At 39.8% G+C, this 21,843-nt stretch overlaps 1 protein-coding gene and 1 long non-coding RNA gene across 6 annotated transcripts in view; one reads left to right on the plus strand and one right to left on the minus strand.

The window, feature by feature from the left end:
- GAREM1 (GRB2 associated regulator of MAPK1 subtype 1) overlaps window positions 1-21,843 on the minus strand; it is a 200,386-nt gene that overhangs the window by 95,593 nt on the left and 82,950 nt on the right. The window lies entirely within an intron of this gene.
- LOC116271461 lies at window positions 2,473-5,438 on the plus strand. Its single transcript, XR_004180042.1, has 3 exons — window positions 2,473-2,554; window positions 3,446-3,548; window positions 5,353-5,438. It is a non-coding gene; the product is annotated as an uncharacterized LOC116271461 (long non-coding RNA).

A 21,843-nucleotide genomic window follows, 5' to 3' on the forward strand; every position in this document is an offset into this window, starting at 1 on the left:
TCCCTTTCAAGCAATTAAGGAACTTTTTTTCTGGTTCCTATACGGTATTTCTTCCAAGATTCTTCTTTTCTGGCTTGTTGTTTGTTCCTAACAGTCATATTATGGACCTTCCTCACAAGTCTGATGCTCCTTGGTTGCCAGTTCTCATTTAAGAGGAAAACACTAAAATTCAGATGGAAGTTTTAGGTGCAAGAAAGGGACTTGTTGACTGGTTAATCTCACTGCAAGATGGTCACCTGGGAAGCCTACTGGCCTACTGGTTTATTAGAGGACCCTCAAATGTTATATCTACAGATCTTTTTTGGGGGGTTGGGGGGGCATTTTTCCAAAAAAGAATCCTCCTGCTATAGGAGTTATGCCTGGCCAGCAAACACCACAAAACCAAGTGGCTTTGGGGACTGTAGTGGGGGTTTTGACTTTCACAGGGCTCTTGTTTATACTACTGGCATGTCATCGTCACTATAGCTCCATTCTGTTGAAAACTGATTAAATTAGGCTTGAAATTTCTGTAACTTATTCCAGATATTTGTTAATATCTTTCATTTTCTGTGATCTCACTCTCCTGTCTGCTCTTAAGAGTCTGTACCCTATTTGTTCTTCACTTCATGTTCCTTTGTTTTGGGAGAGAACAAGTATTAAACACCTGCGCTCAAGCTGCACATTGAATCAGCATTCTCCCTTTGCCTCAGAGTTAAAAACACTCTTCATGATGCAACAGTTCCAGTTATGTCAAAATATTCTCCTACTTAATACTGTTTTAGAAATAAAATTCTCAAAAATGATAGACTTTTGATTTTTTATCTCATTGTTAGATTTTGCCATACAACCACATGAAAACGAAGCACAGTTTTGTCAGGTCTTAGGCAGGTAGGTTTTTCTTTCTTCCCTGACATCACTGTCGTTGCCTACATTGCCCCACACAGTTCATAAGTAGATTATCTGCCTTGGGGATCACCTACAGATAATCCTGAAATCTTGGATTGGCTCCTTACTTCCCGATCAATAACCACATACACCTGGTCTACTTCCTCATTCACTTTTTGTTGGCCTGAGCCTTTTAAAGATCTTGGCTATTTTCTAATGTTAGAGCCAGGCAAGCATGGTGAGGAAGGCAAATCTGTTGCAAAAAAACCAAAACAAAACAAAATGCAAAATTAAAGGAAAATATTTTTGGGTATTTGTTTTGCCTCAGTGAAATTAAGAAGAATATATTACTTCTGAACAACTGGATCTTATAACAATTTAATAATATAATTAACCACAAATTCATTTGGTGCACAGGCGAGCTCTCTTCAAGTTTTGATTTTACAAAGAGAATTAGTTTCAAACAAAAGTGTTTAGAAATTTGACATTCCTTCTTTCCTCTGCAAAACTAACAGGAAATGAAATTAAGACATTTTAGGAAAGACTTTTACATTAGTATTTTATAATTTCCCAATATCCTGTTTAAGCCAATTATTTTAGAAAAATTTGTAAACTGTTTCTATTTCCTAGTAGCGTTTATAAAATGTACGATGTTTACCTTACGTAAAATCAACATCAAGAGGGTTAAACTGACAGGTAGAATGATGGAATGGAATTTCTTTCCTTTGAATCCTTTGTTTGATCCTTTTTTTGGAGACATATGTACCAGGTTAAAAATGTAAATGCTGAATACAGTACATATCTTTACATGAGTGCATATTTCCACTTTAACTGTATGAATTATACTTGAAAAATGACTACTTTCAAGCAATGTTACAAAAATCAAAGTTTATAAACCACTTCTGCCACCTCCAATAGCAACTAAAAACTATCATGCTTGGCCTGACAAGGAGGATGGGAAGCCAGAGAAATAATGATGAGACATGGAAATCCCCAATTCGTGGCCTGCACTGCCATGCTCTTCACCATCTCCCATACCAGATGTTCTAGCTCCAAGGATTCTGATTCCAGGACAGACTCTCATTCACTCATCTTTCTCATCAGTCTTCACTATCCACAATTTCTTTCCATTCATGTACATTTATCCTTATGGTACCCAAACAATGTATCTCTCTGGAACAAGTCACTGTCTAGAGTAATATCTTTCCTTGTCTTTTGCAAAGACCTTTATGAGACTTTTTGTGGGTTAATGATCTAATTCCTACTGTATTCCTAATTTAGATGTACTTTAAGTTACAAATACTATTTGAAATTATATATTTTCCTTTGGTTATTAAATACATGTAGCAGGTCAATAATAACTGCAATGTGTGATTTTCTGTTTTCTATATATCAATTTTAAAGGCAAATTACAGAAAAGAGAGAGAAGTTTCTGGGAACCAGGAAAACCTTAATTGTGAAATGACTAAAAGAGATAAATCTATATGGTTTAACCAAACGATGACTAAGCTGGTGTTCACTGGGATAAAACCTCTAATATTTTGCAAGACATCAGAGATCACCTAACCATCCACTTACGCTTCAACCTGCCCTTCCAGTTTCAGTTGCAAAACAGCAAATTTCAAGATATTATAACTATCATAACAAGAGATGGATACTAATGAGGAAAGGAGAGATGTTTATCAGCCATGTATGCATTTGAAAAACAGTAGTATCCCACTAATTATGTGCTTACTCATTTGTGTACTTCTGTGCAAAACCGTAAATTTGCATCTACATCGAATCATTTCATACCAACTAGCAAAGACTGCTCTTCCAAGGATACCTATGGCAAATATGTCAAGTATAATTTAATTTATATACCTTTATATCTGAATTCATTCATCAAGTTTGCTTAAATTGGGGTAAACTAAAATTGTAGCTTGTAAGTATTCAGCTATGGCAAAAAGTCATATTAGGGGTTTAGTTTTGAATCCAAATTGATGGGCCTGTCGTAATAAAAACAAATATTCCTGAATAACTGGATATACCAAAATTTCCCTAGCGAATATTACAGAAGTCTACCCATGTTTCTTATGAGAAAAAAATATTTTCCTGTCTCAAGGCCAAAAAAAAAAACAAAAAACAAAAAACTTACTTAAGAACACAGTACACCTTTAAAACACCAATTATTTTAAGCAAATTAAAAACAACTGCCTAGCCATAATCCATGGTTCCATTCCTTTGCAAAGGTAAATGTTACCTTGGACATTACTTTAACACTGTTTTTTAATCAAGTAAATATGTTATAATTGTATAGTTAACTATCCTGGTTAAATTATCGATGATATGTATAAATTATTTATAGTAGGTAAAACTAAAATAGATACAATTTCTTTTGCATTTCCCTGATTCAGTAAGATTTTTGAATCTTGGTGAAGAATCCTTTTTGAACCAGGCACTGAAGGCTTAAGTCTCTGTCTTCACCCCTAACTAATCAGGTTTTAGTAAAGGATCTGAAAAGTCTGCAAATTTTCAAAAGCAAATGTTAGATTAGAAAAGGTTTAATGAGTTAAATCAATCCCCTTTCTCCCTGTTACAGGAACACTGGCAGATTCTGAACTTGCAAAAGAGACAAAGCTTTACAGTTTGTGATTTTCAGTCATCGACATGTAAAAGGAAAGGTTATTTTGAAGAGGCTCAAGGTAATCTTCCTAGAACTTTTTGAAATGTCGCAGGAGAAACCCTTGCCATAGCTGACTTTAAGGCTTATTTTGGTGAAGGTTATCTTTCATTATATTTTGGTCAAGGTTTTTTATATATACACACACACACACACACATATACACACACACATATAAATATAAATATATAATTATAAATGCATATACATCCACATACACATATATATATTATATATATACAGGGTTTTTTTTTTTTTTTGAGACAGAGCCTTGCTCTGTCGCCCAGGCTGGAGTGCAGTGGTGTGATCTGAACTCTCTGCAACCTCCATCTCCCAAGTTCAAGCGATTCTCCTGCCTCAGCCTCCTGAGTAGCTGGGATTACAGGAACCCACCACCATGCCCAGCTAATTTTTATATTTTTCGTAGAGATGGGGTTTGACCATGTTGGCCAGGCTGGTCTCTAACTCCTGGCCTCAAGTGATCTGCTGGCCTCGGCCTCCCAAAGTGCTGAGATTACAGGCATGAGCCACTGCACCCGGCCAAGGTTATCATTTTAATATCTTACCTCCAAAAGTATTTACCCCTGTCTTTACCACTCCGCTCCCACTCACACGTACACACGTGCACACACACATGCACGTGCAAGTGTGTGCATGCACACAGAGCATGTAACACAGAAACCATAAGTATGGTAGACAAGCACAATCTATAAGCAAGAACTATATTTATTGATTTTATAAAAGTCTGGTGTGCATGGCACACAGTTACCTACGTAACAAATCTGCACATCCTGCATATGTATCCCAGAACTTACAATTAAATTTTTTTAAAAAGTCTGATGTGCCAGTGTTAACATAATATTTCTAGTGAACAAATTAAGATTGGTAAAATATACTTATACAATTCTCTAATCTAGCTTGTAGCACTGATGTACAGAAAAATTCTCTATGAACACAAGACATGTTAACACAGCAGTAGAAAAATGTGGAAAAAGTACACCAGAGATGAACAAAGAAAATCAGATCAAAGTTTTTAAATATGAGAATATCACGTGCGAGGCACATAAAAGAGCACACACACACAAATCAAACGCTTTATGTGTTTCACTTCTCCAGACCTCTCGATATATTACTTCTAAAACAAAATGAGAAAGAAACTGATCTTCAGGGTGTTAATGAAATCACAGAGTGGTGAGTGGCAAAGCAAAAACTCACACCCAAGATTGTGCAAAACCTGTGCCCTTAGCCATCTACAGAATGTTTTTTTCCTGCTAACACTGTGGTGACAATGAGTGGAGGGCTGTGAGATGGAATTGTCTTTACTCCTAGTCTTCACAAAGAATATTGGTTCAGAACAATAATTTAAAATATAACCAGAACCTTTACATATGTGGAATTGATTTAATTTTTGTTGGTAAACAATAAATATCATTTTGATATTCCAATATTTATCATTGCCAGATGTTCTATTCTGGCAATGATATTTTATTCAACAGAACAAAAAATACTAGCTCTTCATATCATGAAATATTATTATTCCAAACCCAAGTCTACTAAAGCAACTGAAGAGATTATTTTGATTTCAAATAATCTGTTCACTATGCATATATATCAATGAGATTTCCTATAAATCCAATACTTAAGGACCCAAATATCTCACATGTAGTACAAAACTATGGAAAACATAGGTAAATAATCTTTCTATACCACGATGAGGAAATGGGAAGTAGGAAAGAGTAGGTAGAGTTGGCCAAATCTCCAAGGATGGTGACAATGTACTTTCTGACTTGTTCCCACTTCCACTGGCCTGTTGCATCCCACCCCAGTCTCATTTCAGGATTTGCCCTGCTTCACACTCTCACTACTTTGTGGCATCTCCCACCTCTGTCACCAGCACCTCATCAAAAGGCACTCTGGGTACTAATCCGAACTACCTCAGGCTCATCTTAGAAGGAAAGCAACCCCATTAAAATAATGCACAAAGTACTATGAAGCTTTTTCATTATGAGTTACACTTCTGGAGGTAATACATTTGGTAAGTAAAAGTTAAATGAGGGAATTCCATGGCTGGGGAGGATTTGTAGAGGTGCAGGTGCATTTCCAGAACACCTTTAAATACTGTTTACCGTTCTTAGTAAATCATAAAAGATCCTCCAGATCGGATTCCTGTTTATCAGTTTAGTTCCATCTCTCCACTTTCTTGCTTCAAACTGTTAGCACCAGTAGTTTCAAATGAGTAGTTTTATTTCATTGAAATATACTGCTACCTCTCCCTGGCTGCCATACTTGTCTCCTCCCCTCACTCCACCCTGCCCACCTAACACATCCTAGGACCCAGCAGAACATCACCTTTTAGTTCCCCCAACTCTACCTAGTACCAGCTAGGAGTCCCTTTCTTAACGGTCCCATAGCACCTAATGCTTCCCTCTATAATACTACTTATTACCTCACATTGTAACAGTAACCATTGTAATGGTAAACCTCAGAAGCATGCCTCCTTTCAGGCAGGCTTATGATTTCCTTGTGACCCAAAGACTAGTCCAGAGCGTCCCACAGAAGAGTCCTCAACAAATATCTCCTGCATGAATGAATTGATAAATAAAGTTATGGCAAGGGCTACCCCAGGAGAAGGCAAGAAAGAGACTTTAAAGTATACTACATTTTACATATTTTTATAGGAAAAGGAATCTCTATATAACAGAGAAACTTTGTTATTCACGGAGTTCCATCCATTCAAAAACCTAAAATGGCTGGTGGACTAGAAAGCTCAGACAATGCACTTTTAATTATTTGCCTCGTCTACTTTCACAAGAGAGTCTAATGATCACATCATAATATATCAACTCTGGTTAAAATCATTAACTTAAATGGTACAGTCAGTGGGCAGTTATGCAATAAAGAGTGATTTAAATTATGCTTTGTTTCCGGCTAGCTGGGAGGTCTACATACCAAAACTGGGTTGGCAGCTCTTAGTTGTTGAGAAAGTCCTGCAAATATTCTGGAAAAACCGGTGGATGGAATTTGGGTCCTCAGTAATACAGCTTTTATTGTCAACAGGTGAAATGTAAGCTTGAGAAACCAAGTATTATGATATTAGGGTCACACACTTCATGGTGAACACCCTGTCAAAAAGTACTCTGAATAATCTCTCCTAAGCTCTTTCCTAATCCCACAGCCCTCTAGCAGTGCTAATGTCTTTAATATTTAACCTTGTATTTCAGGTTTTCAAATTCATTCATGTCAAACAACAAAACCACACAAAATAAAAACAGGACACTGTACTCTCTTTCAAAATATATCTATATAAATCCTTTCATTTCTGCAAAGCCCAAGAAAATAGTCTCTATTTATAAAACGGATCAAGTACTATTTTCAAACAATATTTTAAAAGAAATACCATTTACCTAATAGCAATAGTGCTTAAAGTTTTCATGGGATACTGATCTCTGACTGGTTGGCAGGTATATATATACATGTAATAACAGCTAATATAGGTAGCAGCCTGCTTTTCCTCAGAGAGGCCACAAACTTGTCTAAGATTATACACTGAGTCTAAAACTCAGACTAAGCCTCTTCTTCTCCTAAGATATTTAGTTTTATAGATTTACACAGCATCTAGGAAAAATCCAAACTCCATTGATTTATAGAAGATAAAATCCTTTGAGAAATTTCTCATACTTCATTCACCCAGTTTGAGATTACCTCCCTTACAAAAGAAATACAAGAAGAGCAATCTCTCAGGTCCTCATTGCCAAAGTCCAAATTTTATTTTTCATTTTGTCTTATTGATCGGACATTTCCAACCTGGCCACTCTCTTAGGTTTTAGGGATACAAGGATGGCAGACACGGTTCAGTCCCAATTCTGAGCAAGCCAGCGAGACATATACGAACCATGATGACCATACAAAGCAACAGGGAGACAAGAAGGAGAAGTCAGGCACCTTCACAGGTGGGATGGCTGTCTGCCTACGGGAGCCAGATGAGATTTCACACCGGAGGTGACTTTGAGTCTGGAGCTTGAGGGATGGGCATAGAGAAGGGCATTCCTGAGACAAGGCAGAGTGAAAGAAGACCATGAAATGTTTGAGATGTTCACTCCTAAACCATGATCCTACTCCAGGCAAGTACATCTATTCACTTTTCTCTAAACATCTCAAGTACATTCCTATCCGTGCTTACCCCCTTTCTTTTATCTCCCCCTCCCTTTTACATGCTTAAATCCAGGATGCCTTTTTAGGCCCAGCTCAAGCCAGCCCTTGATCTCCCAAGAAGCCCTGGCAGTTTTCGTTCCCTCCTCCCCTCCAAAACTAACTCCTACAGTTCTCATGGTATTCCTCAATAGATCCAGGGTGCTTTTGACTTGTGCTGGAACTTGTCTCTAAGCTTAGGTCTCTCTGTCCTCGAGCATAGGGCCATGTCCTGCTAGCCTCTCCCTTGTAACGTCAGTGCCTGGGAAATTTGCTATGTTTTAATGAATGTCTGCTGCCAATAAGGAGCCACTGATCAGCACTGAGTCATATTATTTCACAACTTTATTGCACTTCCATGTACCTCTGGATCGCTGCAACATTTGCAAAGTGTCACAGTTGTCAAGTTACTTTCCTGGAATATCAGGCCAAAATTCTGCCTAGTAGAATTAAAAGAGAGGGCTCAAGGTTTCTCCAGTTGGTAAAAACACTAGTCTCCTTTTTCTACTCTGAATCATTGCTCAACTGCCTTATTTATAACCTCTAGATGGCAGAAAGTCTATCTTATATGTTAAAGTGTCCACAGACCCTAGTGCTAAGTACCAAGTGGCTAAATTATTAATTTTAATGAATGAAATGGATCTATAGAGACCCTCTACAACCTTGTCCTACATACTTTTCTAGCTCATTCTTTCACATATTTTCTTTCTTTCTCTTCGTCTCTCTCACACACGCAATATGAATGTGGCTTTTCACAAATAGGCTCTGTCTTTTGATCAGAAATCTGAGAAACTTAGTTTCCTGGTAATAACACCAGTAAAATTAAACCAAAAAAAGGTAATGCCTAGCACTTCAGTTTAAATATAGCGAGCCAAAAAAATCTGCTTTGTGAATTCAACATAAAATGTAATAACTGCCCATTTAGAAGGTGAATAATTAGTCTGTATTTGATCTCAACAGTACACCCATACCACTGTTCCTAGTGAAGATCTGAACTGTCGTGGCATCCAAATGTTACTTTTATCCTATTGCCTTCCCCACAAATAAGTTCTACAGATGACTACATTCTGGCACAAGCGCATGTTATCAGAGACATCCTGAGAGTGAGTGAGTGAAAGGCAAAGCTAATTCCAAGTGTGTATTCACATTTCAGGGCCCATATGCTGCTTTGAAAGGTGCGGAAAGGCTTTTCACATCATGAATTTGGACAATGATGCCAATTACTTCATGTCTGCATATGTCAAATAATTTTTATATGTTTTTGAGCAGAGATAGTTAGAAATTAGTCAGAGAGTATTTCTGAAGCCTGTCACTTTACCAGTCTGGAACTCTTTCCTTCTACTTTCAGCACTAGCAGACAGACTTTGTTGGTAATGGCATTGGTTGGAGGTTCAAAACGTGTACACTTTATATGGCTATGTTTTATCTATGTGTATGATATATGGAGATGGGTGGAGGGAGGGATTTATAAACAGATAGAATATACGGAGATGGATGGAGGGATTTATAGACAGATCAATATCAACCCCCCAGAATCTTTTAAAATAAAAGAATGACAATTTTATGGTTGCTAATAAATAATACTTTTGTTGAAAACATCAAGGGTTCTTTTTTTGGTGGAAGGGAAGGTCAGGTATCATTCAAAGTACATTTATTTAATTTCTTCCTGATTCCCTAAACCATATCACAGGGTATCTTGTAAATAAAGAAAAAACCACCTATACCCTTAGGCTTCTTAGCATCACTCTGACACAATCATCATCATTCTGGCATTTCCCTCTGGATATGGATTTGTCCATATTATGTAGACAGTAATGTGCAGATGACTACAGAGGCCTGGCTGCTAGTGCTGGGTCTGCTGCTAACTGTGTACGTGTCCTTCATTTTCTTCAGCTGTGAGGTTTAGGGGATGAACAAGGTGACCCTTCACTTGGAGCTGTAAGCTGCTACATGCATCGCTAGAAAGAACCTGAGACAAGGCTCTTAAACAGGTTGTACGTGAAGAAAATTACAAAGTTTCCACTGACTGGTAGGGCGCACACTACTTCATGGCAATTTTAAAGTAAATGTGGCTATATCACTCATATCAACATGCTTAAAAAAGTGTAAGGTGGGCCAGGTGCGGTGGCTCACGCCTATAATCCCAGCACTTCGGGAGGCTGAGGCGGGAGGATCACGAGGTCAGGAGATCAAGGCTATCCTGGCCAACACAGTGAAACCCCATCTCCACTAAAAATTAAAAAATTAGCCGGGCATGGTGGCACACACCTGTAGTCCCAACTACTTGGGAGGCTGAGGCAGGAGAATCGCTTGAACCCGGGAGGCAGAGGTTGCAGTGAGCCGAGATCACTGCACTCCAGCCTGGCAACAGAGCGAGACTCTGTTTCCAAAAAAAAAAAAAAAAAAGCGTAAGGTGAATTTTTACCATAGGCATAACACACAATATTTACAATCATGTTTTGCTATATTATTTGTCAATATTCCTTAATTTATATATCATATTCCTCTGGTTTCCAATTTTCTCATGCTCCTTGTGTATCTGAAATTCCAACATAAAGTAAACAGTGTGGTGCATAAAACAAGAGAAGTTTCAATATGGAGTGTGCCCCTCCAAACTGACCGAGCACAATTCTCCTCATCTTCACCACTTAGATTGGCGATCAGTAGTAGATGCTAATACTAATGTTAAGATTATGTTCAAACTACCTGCTGTTTACAATCTTTATATATATATATATATACACACACCCTATTTCCTATCAGCAATCCAAACTACATAGACACATCATTGATCTGAAAACTTACCAAATCCTCTGATAGGCACTAGAGATACAAAAGAACCTCTGTAGATGCCCTCAAAGAGCTCAGGATCTATTGGGGGAAACAAGAATGATAAATGTGGACATTCAATGTCAGAGACAGAGGATTACAGGAACACCCAGGAAGCATCAGAAGAGGCTTCCTAGATGATGGGTGATGAAGCCCAATCTTCCAGGTGCAGAGGACAGCATGGCCAAAGGAAGGATGTGGAGGTGACATGTATAGGGAACTATACTGAACACTGAAGAGAGCCACTGGCAGGACCCAGGCCGGGGAGTACCTACTTGGTCACACTGGGGAGCTTGGCCTTTCTCTTGTTGGTCTGGAGATCCACAAAAGGATTTATGCCAAAAGTTTGAGGCGGATAGATTTTAAATAGTGTTTTTAAATACCGAGGATTTAAATACTCTGATGGTTTATCAAATTTTAGGGGAACAAAACTGGAGGCAGTTAAAAGGCCCCTGTAAGTGAAAAATGAAAAGGGTTTGAATTAGGGCAGCAGAAGTATGTTGTTGTTTTCTTCTTAAGTCACATCTGATATGCAGAGAAGATAGAATCAGTGGGATTTTTAATCACAGGATGTGGGGGATGAAATCGTGGGAGGGCTCCCAGATTTCTGGCTTGGGCAGTGATACCACCAAACAGGATACAGGAAGAAGAGTGGGATTAAGGGTGGGTAGTAAGTCTGGCTATAGAGAGTGGAGCTGGACACTCCTACAGACATATCCCAGGAGGGAAAGGAGTGGGCCTAGGATGGTACTCTGGATGATACCAAGTACCACAGGGAGGTGGCACCGAGGGCAGGAGAGCCAAGAGGAAAACTAGGTGCATGTGGTGATGTCCTAGTAGCCCTGAGGTCCAGAATGCCAAGGAAAAAGGCACAAGTGACAATCTTCAATGCAGTAGAAAGGCCCAGCCAGGTCAGGGCCGGGGAATGCCACTAGATATAGAAAGCAGGATGCACTGAAGACCTTAGTTAAAGCTATTTCAGTCAAGTTATAAGAAAGTCAGACCACAATGAGTTATGAAATAAATGAGAGGTAAGAGGTAAGGAATGGAGACGTTTCATTGAGTAGCTGTTACATGTAGAAACAGGGTTAAAGGTGGATTGGATTGTTTTGTTTTTTTAATTAATTGAAATGTCACTACCTACAGCTAACCAACACTGACGTTTTGGTGATGATCTTTTCATACATTCTTCTGTGTATATGCGTACACACACAAGGCAGACGTAAAATATTTATTGTCCACAAGATTATTATGTACTAAGAAGGCGAATTAAATATTTACCCCAAACCACTCTTTAAGTTATCAGAATTGTAAACATACACCTAAAAGGAAGTATAGTTTCTCTTCTAAATCAAAACCCAATGCTTCTATGTGACGCACACTAATCTGTTTCTTACTACTGAGAAACAACACAGCACAGTCAGCCTAGGAAACAGACACACCCAATCCTACTGATTTTTAGATGTTAGAAATTACCCACTTGAAATGTTTCCAGGGGTTTAAACACAATCTTATGAGTAGAGCCCTAGGAGCTATGACTCTGAAAACAAACAACCTTTTAGCAAGGGGGTACTGACAATATACACCCAAAGAGTGACACCCAGTGAGTCATCAGAAAGGGACAAGTCCCACCCTGTGGAGCTTCCACACCTGCCTTCTGCTTCATGACCATGGAAAAGAGCAACACACAAAGCTCTCTAGTGTGGTGTTGCAATGTCAACAAAACTGGGAATACTGGCTAAACTGGCCTAGTCAGCTGAATGGCCACTGGATTTGGCTTGGGTTTGCCCTACCAGGAAATGGGGTAAGAGGTCAGAATTGTAACACAGAGAAGGTGGCCCACAAATACTTCCGGAAAAGAGAACAGGACGTGGGGTGGTTCCTCTAGAAAACTGGGAGTTGTGTAGATTTTTTAGTAGAGGAGCAGAGCAGCTCCCAGGCAGCTTCATCTTGATTGCAGCTCTCTCTTGCCTCTACCCACACTCCTACTCTCAATGCTTAAGCTAATTCTCTTCCACGGAAGTTATCCTGGCAGACATCAGAAGGAACATATTTGATAATGCTTTTCTGTATTAATCACTCTCCCTAGTCTGTAAACAATAGAAGATTTACAAGTATTCATGCTGTATCTCTTTATATAGTATATAAATATCTCAATTTTTATTTTTAAATGGAGAATGAAAAACTAAATAGTCAAACAGTCTAGCTGAAGGGTTCACATAAAATTGTTGTATCAACTTAGAAGAGAATCCTATTTCTTGTTTACAATGTCAAAACTCAACTCTTTCTGAATATATTTTAATAAAAGGAAATAATATCTACTTAATAAAAACTAAGTCCCATTTGGGAGGAGGGATTTCTTTCTACCACTACTCTAAGCTGATGAATGCCTGTATTCCCCACAAAATTCAGATGTTCAACTCTAATGCCCAATGTGATGGTATTTGGAGGTAGGGTCTTTGGCAGGTGATTAGGGCATGAGAGTGGAACTGCCCTTATCAGAGAGACCTAGACCTACATTTTCTCTTCCTTCACATTTTCCCAAGAAGACTCTGACAAGAAATAGTGAAACAACTTATTTTCCAGGTCTTCACGGATACTTTTCCAAGCAAAGACACCTGAAAATAAGGCATCTGGAAGAATCTAATGCCAAAGGGGACAGCTGACACATGCTCCGTTCCAGCCGCCCGCAAGCATTTCTATAAGCATATCTCTAAGGTTGGTCGCCAGGTGACATCTTGGTTTCTTTTCAACCTCCAGGGAGATATGAACCTGGTAATTTTCCATTACCTGCTTTACAGTGGACCAGATTTATTGCCAATGGTATCAATGCATGGGAAGTCTCAGAATTATTTTACAGAACAGTCTTTAAGGTCTTATAAAACAACAGATGGTAATTCCTGGCAAAATGAACACACTGGTATCCACCTAAGTAAACCATGCCAATATAGTGTTCATTAATGATGGACAATGTTCTTACAGAATTCACTTTGCCAATACACTCCCTGGGAATTTTGAATGCTTAAAATCTGATGTGTGAGTTCAGCAGCTTTCATAAACTGAGACATGACTTGGTTGAGCTCTCAGATGTGAAATATTTCAGCTTCCACCAAAGACCATGAACCCAGCATTCACACAACATATCTCCTATCAGATATTTCACACATGGTCTTCAAAGGTATGAGGAACATTCAAGTAGATATTAGAAAAGTGACACTCTGCTGAAGGCAAAATGAGGTCACACAGTCATAAATTCCTTTTCTGGGCAGCTAGCCAACTTTCTACATTGTGTTCAGTCATTACATCTCACTCCACTTCTTGCCCTGGACAATAATTAGAGTGCTTCCTTTAATTTGCAGGTTGGTTTTCTAGATAGATGTCTACATGTTCTTGGATGAACAACTGAACTCCCCGCCTTCTCTGCAAGTTTTGCTCTCCTTGTCAGCATGTGCCCCTGTGAGAATGTTCTACCTGCAGCTTAAGCTACACTGATAGTAAACAAGCGTGCTAGACCTTATGCTAGACTCTTTCTTAGCAAAACAATATAGCTCAAACAAAAGCAATTAAAATTTGCCTGAGTTTTATACAGGTACCTCTGGAGAAGTATGTATAACACGATAATAAGGGAAAACAGAAAAGTAGAGGATGAAAGGTAAAATGAAAATGCCTGAATGATTCTAAAAATAAAACTGTTCTGTATAATATGTGCCTTGAGAAGAATTTTCCACGGGGAATAAGATGTATAGTAAGTTAACATCTGTTTGGGTATTTAAGTGTTAAATCATTTAAGCATCTACTGTGTACCTGGCACACCACAAAGGTACTGTGAAGAATGCAAAGATAAATGAAATATTATATTCAAGAACTCTCAGGAAAGTAGCAGATGTATGTAAAAGGCATTTTACATACTGAAGTGCAGACATGGTTCCAATAGAGTGCCATCAGATTTAGAAGAAAAGACCCTTTCAACAGGCTTAGAGATCAGATGCCATTTATTTTAAGCACAAAAGACATCTACTTTCTCTTAAAGAAAATGCTAAATATGAAGGTCCAGGAAATTCTAGTCTAAAAGTAATACTTTGCAATTATTATAAATTATATATACACACACTATATATGTATATAAATTATAGTTTATGAAATTTATATGGTCTGAGATATATTTAATATTCCGAGTATCTGGCAACCTAGGTATTATTATCACTATTTAAACATTTTAGGAACTGAGTTTTAGAAACTATATAGACAGTTTTTGAGGTTATAAGGCTGGTAAACTGTGGAGGCAAGCACTAGAATCTACCGATTCTACCTCACCATAGCTACCCTGGAGTCTGAACACCCAAAAGAGCCATTCTAAATATTGGTGAGGCTGTAAATCCCAAGCTACACAGGTTTCTTCACAGGTTCGTTTGAGTTTGGATGACCTTCATATCTTACTCATTCAGACCAATTAAACTGAGTTCAATGCCAGTCTAACTCTATTGGCTGTCATCAGATTAGTGAGTCAAGAATCACTTGAGAAACCAATCCATTCAGAAACTGCCAACTGGAATGATCCTTTCCTTGACTTAGGTCTCACATAGATACAGAATTGTCATTCTAGATATTCTGTTGTTCCTACATGCAGCCAAAGTAGAAATCATTTGATTAAAGGCAATGTCTGGAAGTTAAGAGGCAGTGATTTGGAATTGATTCCAATATTGAATAGATTATAAAAGACAATAGGATCTGCCTGCCTCTTCAATCCAATCTACATCTACTTTATATGGAATATAATAGATTTGGTCAAGATTCAATACTGACTTCATATGGCCACCCCAGAGCAAAAACTTGATTGGGGCAGGGGTCTTCATAAAAGGGTTGAATATCACTTATTTTTCTCAAATCTCCACTGCTATAATCACTGCTGTGCAGCCACAAGTGGATTTCTAGGCATCTTAATTTCTAACAGAAGTCTGCATGAACTTAGTTGAATGTAAAAAAAAAATCTGGGCAATAATGTTATGAACACTGTATTATCATGCTTTATTACATTCAGGCAAACAGCTGAATTAAAAGTATAGTACAGATTAATAATTTCCAGAGGAAACCTATCGATAAAATCCTCCATGTAAACATAAGAGAAAGACATTTAAATGTACAAACAAATTTATACATAACATTTAACATGTTTTTACATGCCAGCAAAGAATCACTTGTCTAACTGAATTTAAGTGATGCACTGACATCTCAAGATTTAACTGTCTCCACTTAGATCAGGCCAAGGACTTTACAGGGTAAACAAGAATGTGTCTTGGATGCTGCTCTGTACTACTTTGTAAAAATTACATTTTCCACTTGGTTATTTCAAGTATATCTGAAACATTATTGATGTTTACATCTGGTCACTAAAATCTGATACTAGTTATAATCTTTTGTTCAGCTGATTTACTTGGATTTTCTGGTGAGACAATCATGAAAACTGTAAATATTTTTCTCTTCCTTTCCAATGTTTAAAATCGAATTTCATTTTCATCTTATTACATTAACTACAAAACACTAGCGGCCGGGCATAGTGGCTTATGCCTGTAATCCCAGCACTTTGGGAGGCTGAGGTTGGTGGATCACCTGAGGTCAGAAGTTCGAGACCAGCCTGACCAACATGGCAAAACCCCATCTTATTAAAAATGCAAAAATTAGCCAGGTGTGGTGGCACATGCCTGTAATCCCAGCTACTTGGGAAGCTGAGGCAGGAGAGGTGCTTGAACCTGGGAGGTGGAGGCTTCAATGAGCCGAGATCGTGCCACTGCACTCCAGCCTGGGCAACAAGAGCGAAACTCTGTCTCAGAAAAAAAACCCAAAAAACCAAAAACCAAAAACAAACAAAAAACACTAGCAACAGCAGCAGGACACTTACATGGTGTTTAGTATAAGCCAGTGTGTTAGCTGTAACTCTTCTAAAGTATGTTAGTTACAAACTCATTTAATCCTCATGACAGATACCTATGAGATAAGTATTATTATCCTAATTTTAGAAATAATGAAACTGAGGCACAAAAAAGGTTAGGCAACATATATAAGACCACATGGCCACTAACGAGTTGAACCAGGACAATGAGCTCCTCTTTACACTGTCATTTTGGCAGAGTATTTACAGAGTATTCAGTTGGGAAGAAAACCCCAAGGTGTTAGGCCACAGAAGAGTAGAAATGAAAGTGGGAGCCTTTATCTTATTCCTGATTCTAACAGGATCAGTACTATGTTGTTGTTGTTTTAAGCCCTAAGGAAGAAGGGGATAAACTTGAGTCTCCAGCAGGCATCACAGAGGTGTTCCAAGGTGGTTCCTACCACCTGGACATCTCAGAGCCTGTGTCATCCAAGATCTAGCATTCTTATTGGGCAAGTGAGGCACTGCCCAGCTGCCAAATGTGAAGACAGTGGTATAAGGTGACTGGGACATTAGCAACACTCGTGGACCACCTCCCTCTAAATGGCCACATGCTCCATGGCTGCCACATGGGAACTCACCAGAACCAGGATAAAAAAGAGAAGATTATTTCTTTTTTTTTTTGAGACGGAATCTCGTTCTGTCACCCAGGCTGGAGTGCAGTGGCGCAATCTCGGCTCACTGCAACCTCTGCCTCCTGGGTTCAAGCAATTCTGCTTCAGCCTCCCAAGTAGTTGGGACTACAGGCGCATGTCACTACACCTGGCTAATTTTTGTGTTTTTAGTAGAGATGGGGTTTCACCATGTTAGCCAGGCTGGTCTTGATCCCGACCTCGTGATCCACCCGCCTCAGCCTCCCAACGTGCTGGGATTACAGGCGTGAGCCACTGCGCCCGGCCAGAAGATTATTTCTTAACAGTTCCTGCAAGAGGTCAAATGCATCATATGATTTTCCTTTTACCACCTCACAAAAGACTAACCACTTACTGGATGAGGAAAGCAGGCTTTGGGATCTCAGCCAAGATCCCAAAGATTACTTGTGTGTGTGTGTGTGTGTTTTGGAGGAGGGCAGGGTTGAGGTGAAGTGAAGTGATAAATACCAGGAATTCTGTAGTTCAGTTTACATCTCTTCATTCTTTAAGTTTCTATAGTTGTCTGTTCTTTCAATCTAGACATTGGGTTTTTGCTCAAATAAAAGAACTGCTCGGCTGGGCGTGGTGGCTCATGCCTGTAATCTTAGCACTTTGAGAGGCCAAGGCAGGTGGATCACTTGAAGTCAGGAGTTCGAGATCAGCCAAGCCAACATGGTGAAATCCCGTCTCCATTAAAAATACAAAAATTAACCAGGCATGGTGGCAGGCGCCTGTAATCCCAGTTACTTGGGAGGCTGAGGCACGAGAATCTCTTGAACCTGGGAGGGGGAGGTTGCAGTGAGCTGAGATCACACCACTGCATTCCACACTGGGCAAAAGAGTGAGACTCTGTCTCAAAAAAAACAAAAACAAAAACAAAAAACAAATCTTTCCCAAGCCCGTTTACACCTTGGGAAAACATAGAAGACTCTTCTGCATGATGCTCCAATGGGAGGGAGGTGGAACAAAAAGCCCTGGCACTTGTGAGCTTTTCCTGCTACAGAAGAGCTCTGGTTAAAAACACTACCTAATGATACTGGCTGACAAGAGGGTTAAAGGTAAAGGAAAGACGAAAAAACAAACGCTTTCTCATATCCGAGAGTGTGCCATCCTCTTCCTGACCCACACAGCCTGCCTCCGAGTCTCCTCAGCAGACTCAGGGAACAGTGGAATGTACTATTTGCTATTTCCACTTTACTTATGCAATTTGCTAGTCACAAAGGGCCATTCCCATCTGCTGCCGAAGGGTTATCTCTAAAACACAAATATGGTATCAGGGGAGTGAGCTCACTGCTTACAGGAGACAGACCAAATTCAAAAGGTTCCTAATCACTCTGCCACCTGGCCCCCTGAGGCAGGGTGTACATTGAGTGCTTAGCTCTCCAACTGGGAGGCTCTGGGTTTGAATCTCAACTTCACCACCTATAGATGGTAGGACCTTGGCTAAGGTCCCAAAGCCTGCTTTCCTCATCCCGAAAAGGACAGCTTCTATATTAAATGAGATAACATCAGTGTATAAAGCCCTGGCCCAGATACTGCATGAGAGGTGCTCCCAGAGTACTCACTCTTATGGGTCTTAACTGCCACACTGCCTCGTCACCAGTTGTCCCCTCTTCACTCACTGCCCAGCATCTAGTAGGTCTTCAATTATTCAGTTAATATCTGAATAGATCCACAGACCTGCAGCAACAGTATTTCAATGGAGTCTCTCCTTCCTAGACTTGGACTTTCTATGAAGTTGCCCAAACTTAAAAAACGCTGGGAAGGGGTCGGGCACTGTGGCTCATACCTGTAATCCCAGCACTTTGGGAGGCTGAGGTGGGCGGATCATGAGGTCAGGAGTTCAAGACCAGCCTGACTAATATGGTGAAACCCTGTCTCTACTAAAATACAAAAATTAGCTGGGCGTGGTGGCGGGCACCTGTAGTCCCAGCTACTCGGGAGGCTGAGGCAAGGAGAATCACTTGAACCCAGGAGGCAGAGGTTGCAGTGAGCCAAGATCGCACCACTGTACTCTAGCCTGGGCAACAGAGCGAGACTCAGTCTAAAAAAAAAAAAAAAATCGTTGGGAAGGGAAGAAAATCAGCAATAGAAGAGAAATGGAAAATACTCTTGGGGGGGCTAAGGAAGCTGAGTAAGGGAGTCCCAAATCTTTTTTTTTTTTTTTTTTTTGAGACGGAGTCTCGCTGTGTCTCCCAGGCTGGAGTGCAGTGGCGTGATCTCGGATCACTGCAAGCTCCGCCTCCCGGGTTCACGCCATTCTCCCGCCTCAGCCTCCCAAGTAGCTGAGACTACAGGCGCCCGCCACCACGCCCGGCTAGTTTTTTGTATTTTTAGTAGAGACGGGGTTTCACCATGTTAGCCAGGATAGTCTCGATCTCCTGACCTCGTGATCCACCCGCCTCGGCCTCCCAAAGTGCTGGGATTACAGCACTTGAGCCACCGCGCCCGGCCGTCCCAAATCTTGACCTCATATAGATACATGTAAAAATTTTAATTTCAACACCATGTAAGAATCACGTGTCATACAGATGTATACTACAATCTGAAGCAGGGAGACCAGGTTTGTTTTAATTCCTTAAAAATCTGTTTATTCTAGGCACTTACAGATATACCCTTTTTTAAAATAAAGGAAGAAGAGCCAGGATAGTTCTGGAAAATAAACAAAGCTTTGCAACTAAAGGGATGGCTCCATTGCTGCCTCCTGAATTTTCCCACCATGACACGCATGGTTGCCATCAGTCTCACACAGTGTGCACAGAAAGTAATGTTGATTAACAATCTGTGGAACATTTTTCCTGTAAGTCTGGGCAATGACTGGTTATGATTTAGAAATCAAGTCTGGGCCGGGCGCAGTGGCTCACGCCTGTAATCCCAGCACTTCGGGAGGCCGAGGCAGGTGGATCACCTGAGGTCAGGAGTTCAAGACCAGCCTGGCCAAAACGGCAAAACCCCATCTCTACTAAAAATACAAAAATTAGCTGGGTGTGGTGGCATGTGCCTGTAATCCCAGCTACTTGGGAGGCTGAGGTGGGATAATCACTTGAACCAGGGAGGCGGAGGTTGCAGAGAGCGGAGATTTCACCACTGTACTCCAGCCTGGGTGACAGAGTGAGACTCCATCAAAAAAAAAAAAAAAAAGCAAGCAAGCAAGCAATCAAGTCTGGTAGCCTCCGTCCAAAAAGTGAGAGCTTTTGCTAATGCAGCAGAAAATAAAACTGATTACCAACAATAAAGGTATTAACAGTTATAAAATATCTGGGTTTTCCACCTTGGGCACCACTGACATTTTGGGCTGGGTGATTCTTTGTCACACAGAGGCTGTCCTGTGCAGTGTAGGATGTTCAGCAACATCCTTGGCTTCTGCCTACCAGATTTCACTATCTTCCCAACCTCCTGTCGTGGGGTGGGGAAGCGGGTGCAAACTTTCAACTTTGTTGAGAACCAACTCAACTTTGTTGAGAATTGTTTTTCTCAAATAAGGAGGTAAGAGAGTTAAAAACTGTGACAAATTCCTGAATAGATGTTTTGATCCCAACAAGTCAACCTACCAAACACATTCTCCCACACAGATGAATCTGTCATAGTACTGAAAATATATAGCCAGAATATTTCATTCATCAGATTTTTCTAGATTTTTATATGTAGAACAAAGAATTCCTCCTACTAGATGCAGAAAATAAGTAATTCCCAAATATACGTAAAACTATCAAATCTTTATGGTATCAATCTTTTAGAGCCTGAGATTTTTGTGCACCATTTTTCTCCAATACACAATCTTTTACTCCAAATGCACTTTTCTGTGGAACTCCGATCTCTAACATATCTTTCAAGCCCAAGAACTAAAAGGACATTCTTGCCAGTTTAGAGGTCCAATACCTGACAAGATGTGAAACTTCTCTGCTAGAAAACCCTGAGGGTCCCAAAAGATTACAAAAAGGTTTGTTGTTGTTGTTGTTCTTGTTGGTTTCTTACTCTATTTCTTATTAGGAAGAACCTAAAAAATTCTTCCTTTAATAATAAACAGAGTAAGAAAAAGTGTGCAAAAGCAAGTGCCTGTGCTAAGGAAGTTAATTTTTAAAAATGTTTCCTTAAAAGCAAGGGGAAAAAATTTTAAAATTTTTCTCAGAATTATCTTTCGCTCCCTTTTCCTCATTCCTCTTATCTAAGTATCTGTTGTTTCCTCCTAAGCATCTCCCTCCCAGCCTAGATCAGGTGTTAATTATCTTTTATCAGGTCTATTTTAACAACTTCCTAACTAGTTCTACCTGCAGTTTCTCACTATCTTCTCATCCTCCATTCCTGACCAATTTAACTCACCTGCAGGGGAGGGAGGACGCTTGCCTTCACTTAATCTTTCTTAAAAGTAGATTCTGGGAGGAACTCCCCAGGGCACAGAGATTACAGTTCCCATTATTCAGTCTGGAATTTGCTCCAAACTAGGTTTCTAACTCTATCTCCTAAATACTCCTTCCCCTTTATCCCACAGCCAGTTGTTACCTTCAGGAATGGTGCCCGGTACTCTATCTAGAATGCCCTTGACCTCGTTCACCTGAAGGCCTCCCACTCCTAGACAGCCATCATGACTCCTTACTCAACAATTCCATGGCATTTTGCTTGCACCTGTTAGAGCACTCACAATCACCATTCCCTGTCAATATCTCAGAGCTGCACCTGCCTGACTGGAGGGAATTTAGACACCTGACTTGTTCTCCAGGTAGTTCTCAGGCATCTTTGCTGTT

This window comes from Papio anubis, chromosome 19, assembly GCF_008728515.1.
Source record: "Papio anubis isolate 15944 chromosome 19, Panubis1.0, whole genome shotgun sequence".
Lineage (NCBI taxonomy): Eukaryota > Metazoa > Chordata > Mammalia > Primates > Cercopithecidae > Papio > Papio anubis.